This window comes from Bos mutus, chromosome 15 (genome assembly GCF_027580195.1).
Source record: "Bos mutus isolate GX-2022 chromosome 15, NWIPB_WYAK_1.1, whole genome shotgun sequence".
Taxonomy (NCBI): Eukaryota; Metazoa; Chordata; class Mammalia; order Artiodactyla; family Bovidae; genus Bos; species Bos mutus.
The window spans coordinates 1,387,291-1,393,269 of record NC_091631.1 but is presented as its reverse complement, the minus strand read 5'-3'; positions in this window follow the sequence as shown (position 1 = coordinate 1,393,269).

The following is a 5,979-nucleotide window of genomic DNA, read 5'->3' as shown; positions in this document are numbered from 1 at the left end:
TAAATCTATTTCTCACTTCCAGTGTATAATCATAAGGGATTTGATTTAGGTCATACCAGAATGGTCTGGTGTCTTTCCCTAGTTTCTTCAATTTAAGTCTGAACTTGGTAATAAGGAGTTCATGATCCGAGCCACAGTCAGCTCCCAGTCTTGTTTTTGTTGACTGTATAGAGCTTCTCCATCTTTGTCTGCAAAGAACATAATCTGATTTCTGTGTTGACCATCTGGTGATGTCCATGTGTAGAGTCTTCCCTTGTGTTGTTGGAAGAGGATGTTTGCTATGACCAGTGCATTTTCTTGGAAAAACTCTATTAGCCTTTGCCCTGTTTCATTCTGTATTCCAAGGCCCAATTTGCCTGTTATTCCAGGTGTTTCTTGACTTCCTACTTTTGCATTCCAGTCCCCTATAATGAAAAGGACATCTTTTTGGGGTGTTAGTTCTAAATGGTCTTATAGGTCTGCATAGAACCGTTCAACTTCAGCTTCTTCAGCATTACTGTTTGGGGCATAGACTTGGATTACTGTGATATTGAATCGTTTGCCTTGGAAACGAACAGAGATCATTCTGTCGTTTTTGAGATTGCATCCAAGTACTGCATTTCGGACTCTTTTGTTGACCATGATGGCTATTCCATTTCTTCTGAGGGATTTCTGTCCGCGGTAGTAGATATAATGGTCATCTGAGTTAAATTCTCCCATTCCAGTCCATTTCAGTTCGCTGATTCCTAGAATGTCGACATTCACTCTTGCTATCTCTTGTTTGGCCACTTCCAATTTGCCTTGATTCATGGACCTGACATTCCAGGTTCCTATGCAATATTGCTCTTTACAACCTCGGACCTTGTTTCTATCACCAGTCACATCCACAGCTGGGTATTCTTTTTGCTTTGGCTCCATCCCTTCATTCTTTCTGGGTTTTTTTCTCCACTGATCTCCAGTAGCATATTGGGCATCTACTGACCTGGGGAGTTCCTCTTTCAGTATCCTATCATTTTGCCTTTTCATACTGTTCATGGGGTTCTCAAGGCAAGAATACTGAAGTGGTTTGCCATTCCCTTCTCCAGTGGACCACGTTCTGTCAGACCTCTCCACCATGACCCGCCCGTCTTGGGTTGCCCCACGGGCATGGCTTGGTTTCATTGAGTTGACAAGGCTGTGGTCCTAGTGTGATTAGATTGACCAGTTTCCTGTGAGTATGGTTCCAGTGTGTCTGCCCTCTGATGCCCTCTTGCAACACCTAGCATCGTACTTGGGTTTCTCTTACCTTGTGTGTGGTTTATCTCTTCAAGGCTGCTCCAGGAAAGTGCAGCCACTGCTCCTTACCTTGGACGAGGTATACCTCCTCACTGCACCCTTCCTGAACTTCAATGTGGGATAGCTCCTCTAGGCCCTCCTGCACCCACTCAGCCACTGCTCCTTGGATGTGGGGTTGGTCTTCCCGGCCGCCGACCCTGGCCTCAGGTGTGGGGTAGCACCTCTCGGCCGCTGCCCCTGACCTCGGACGTGGGGTAGCTCTTCTCAGCTGCCACCCCTGACCTCGGACGTGAGTAGCTCTTGTCGGCTGTTCCCACGCTGTCGCAGCCTGGCACTCTCAGCTGCTGCCCCTGACGTCAGATGTGGGGTAACTCCTCTTGGCTACAGCCCTTCGAGCATAGGGTCCTCCCAGCTTCTGCCCCTGACCTCGAATGTGGGGTACCTCCTCTCGGCCGCACTTTGTGCACCAGTCGCAGCTGCCCGCTTCAGTACACTGGTCGCAGCCGGGTATGACCTAAATCAAATTCTTTATGATTATACAGTGGAAGTGAAAAATAGCTTTAAGGGATTAGATTTGATACATAGAGTGTCTGATGATCTATGGATGGAGGTTCGTGACATTGTACAGGAGACAGAGATCAAGACCATCCCCATGGAAAAGAAATGCAGAAAAGCAAAATGGCTGTCTGGGGAGGCTTTACAGATAGCTGTGAAAAGAAGAGAAGAGAAAAGCAAAGGAGAAAAGGAAAGATATAAGCATATAAATGCAGAGTTCCAAAGAATAGCAAAAAGAGATAAGAAAGCCTTCCTCAGCAATCAATCCAAAGAAATAAAGGAAAACGATAGAATGGGAAAGACTAGAGATTTCTTCAAGAAAATTAGAGATACCAAGGGAACATTTCATGCAAATATGGGTTCGATAAAGGACAGAAATGGTATGGACCTAACAGAAGCACAAGATATTAAGAAGAGATGGCAAGAATACACAGAAGAACTGTACAAAAAAGATCTTCATGACCCAGATAATCACGATGGTGTGATCACTGACTTAGATCCAGACATCCTGGAATGTGAAGTCAAGTGGGCCTTAGAAAGCATCACTACAAACAAAGCTAGGGGAGGTGATGGAATTCCAGCCTAGCTATTTCAAATCCTAGAAGATTATGTTGTGAAAGTGCTGCAGTCAGTATGCCAGCAAATCTGGAATACTCAGCAGTGGTCACAGGACTGGAAAAGATCAGTTTTCATTCCAATCCCAAAGAAAGGCAATGCCAAAGAATGCTCAAACTACTGCACAATTGCACTCATCTCACATGCTAGTAAAATAATGCTCAAAATTCTCCAAGCCAGGCTTCAGTAATACGTGAACCATGAACTTCCAGATGTTCAAGCTGGTTTTAGAAAAGGAAGAAGAACCAGAGATCAAATTGCCAACATCTGCTGGATCATGGAAAAAGCAAGAGAGTTCCAGAAAAACATCTATTTCTGCTTTCTTGACTATCCAAAAGCCTTTGACTGTGTGGATCACAATAAACTGTGGAAAATTCTGAAAGAGATGGGAATACCAGACCACCTGACCTGTCTCTTGAGAAACCTATATGCAGGTAAGGAAGCAACAGTTAGAACTGGCCATGGAACAACAGACTGGTTCCAAATAGGAAAAGGAGTACGTCAAGGCTGTATATTGTCACCCTGCTTATTTAACTTCTATGCATAGTACATTATGAGAAACGCGGGTTTTGAAGAAGCACAAGGTGGAATCAAGATTGCCGGGAGAAATGTCAATCACCTCATATATGCAGATGACACCACCCTTATGGCAGAAAGTGAAGAGGAACTAAAAAGCCTCTTGATGACAGTGAAAGAGGAGAGTGAAAAAGTTGGCTTAAAGCTCAACATTCAGAAAACTAAGATCATGGCATCTGGTCCCATCACTTCATGGCAAATAGATGGAGAAACAGTGAAAACAGTGTCAGACTTTATTTTTTGAGGCTCCAAAATCACTGCAGATGGTGATTGTATCCATGAAATTAAAAGACACTTACTCCTTGGAAGGAAAGTTATGACCAACCTAGATAGCATATTCAAAAGCAGAGACATTACTTTGTCAACAAAGGTCTGTCTAGTCAAGGCTATGGTTTTTCCAGTGGTCATGTATGAATTTGAAATTTGGACTGTGAAGAAAGCTGAACACCGAAAAATTGATGGTTTTGAACTGTGATGTTGGAAAAGACTCTTGAGAGTCCCTTGGACTGCAAGTAGATCCAACCAGTCCATCCTAAAGGAGATAAGTCCTGGGTGTTCTTTGGAAGGACTGATGTTAAAGCTGAAACTCCAATACTTTGACCACCTCATGAGAAGAGCTGACTCATTGGAAAAGCCCCTGATGCTGGGAGGGATTGGGGGCAGGAGGAGAAAGGGACGCCAGAGGATGAGATGGCCTGGATGGCATCATTGACTCGATGAACATGAGTCTGGGTGAACTCTGGGAGTTGGTGATGGACAGGGAGGCCTGGCATGCTGCATTTCATTGGGTCGCAAAGAGTCGGACATGACTGAGTGACTGAACTGAACTGATGGACACTTTATCTTTGACAAAGGGGGCAAGAATATACAATGGAGAAAAGACAATCACTTTAACAAGTGATGCTGGGAAAACCAGTCAACCACCTGTAAAAGAATGAAACTATAACACTTTCTAATACCATACAGAAAAATAAACTCAAAATGGAGTACAGATCTAAATATAAGACCAGAAATTATAAAACTCCTAGAAGAGAACATAGGGAAAACACATGAACCACAGCAGGATCCTCTATGACCCACCTCCCAGAATATTGGAAATAAAAGCAAAAATAAACAATGGGACCTAATTAAAATAAAATCTTCTGCACACCAAAGGAAACTATAAGCAAGGTGAAAAGATAGCCTTCAGAATGGGAGAAAATAATAGCAAATGAAGCAACTGACAAAGAATTAATCTCAAAAATACATAAGCATCTCCTGCAGCTCAATTCCAGAAAAATAAATGACCCAATAAAAAAAATGGGCCAAAGAACTAAACAGACATTTCTCCAAAGAAGACATACAGATGGCTCACATACACATGAAAAGATGCTCAACATCACTTATTATTAGAGAAATGCAAATCAAAACCACAATGAGGTCCCATTTCACACCAGTCAGAATGGCTGCGATCCAAAAGTCTACAAGCAATAAATGCTAGAGAGGGTGTGGAGAAAGGGGAACCCTCTTACACCTTTGGTGGGAATGCAAACTAATACAGCTACTATGGAGAATAGTGTGGAGTTTCGCTTAAAAAAACTGGAAATAGAACTGCAATACAACCCAGCAATCCCACTGCTGGGCATACACACCAAGGAAACCAGAATTGAAAGAGACACGTGAACCCCAACGTTCATTGCAACACTGTTTATAATAGCCAGGACATGGAAGAAACCTAGATGTCCATCAGCAGACTAATGGATAAGAAACCTGTTGTACATTTAAACAATGGAGTATTATTCAGCCATTAAAAAGAATACATTTGAATCCGTTCTAATGAGGTGGATGAAACTGGAGCCTATTATACAGAGTTAAGTAAGTCAGAAAGAAAAACATCAATACAGTATACTAATGCATATATATGGAATTTAGAAAGATGGTAACAATAACCCTGCATGCGAGACAGCAAAAGAGATACAGATGTATAGAACAGTCTTTTGGACTCTGTGGGAGAGGGTGGGATGATTTGGGAGAATGGCATTGAAACATGTATAATATCATATGTGAAACAAATCACCAGTCCAGGTTCGATGCATGATACAGGATGCCTGGGGCTGGTGCACTGGGATGGATGACCCAGAGGGATGGTATGGGGAGGGAGATGGGAGGGGGTTCAGGATGGGGAACACGTGTACACCTGTGGCGGATTCATGTTGATGTATGGCAAAACCACTACAATATTGTAAAGTAATTAGCCTCCAATTAAAATAAATAAATTTGTATTAAAAAAACAGTTATTGGATATATTAAAAAATTACCCTGTTTATAATAACATCTCAATTTTTTTACATATATATTCAACACATCATTTCCAAAATAGTCTGAAATTTATCTTAATTTATACTCCCAATAAAATTTGGTAGAGCAAAGCATGTGTGCCCAATAGTTACAAAATCAGTCTTCTTAGGGAAGCCTCGTACAAACTGTTCTAAAGGGAGCCTAGTACATCTCACTACTAGCCCCAATTATTGTCCTAATATTCAAATATTCTACTTGTTAGGCACCATCAGTTCAATGGACATGAGTCTGAGCAAATGCCAGGAGACAGTGAAGGACAGGGAGGCCTGGTGTGCTGCAGTCCATGGGGTTGCAAAGAGTCAGACATGACTGAGCGACTGAACAACAACAAGGAAACAATAAGCTCCAACTCAGAGATTTAGTTCTTGGTGACATAATCAAGATGACAACATAGGTCCTTCCTGACTTCAGTTCCCCTCACCAGAAAAAAGAAAAGTGAAAGTCACTCAGCCATGTCTGACTCTCTGTGACCCCCTGGACTAAAGCCTGCCAGGCTCCTCTATCCATGGAATTCTCCAGGCCAGAATACTGGAGTGGGTAGCCTATCCCTTCTCCAGAGGAACTTCCTGTCCCAGGAATCGAAACAGGTCCCTGCATTGCAGGTGGATTCTTTCCCAGCTGAGCTACCAGGGAAGCCCCAAC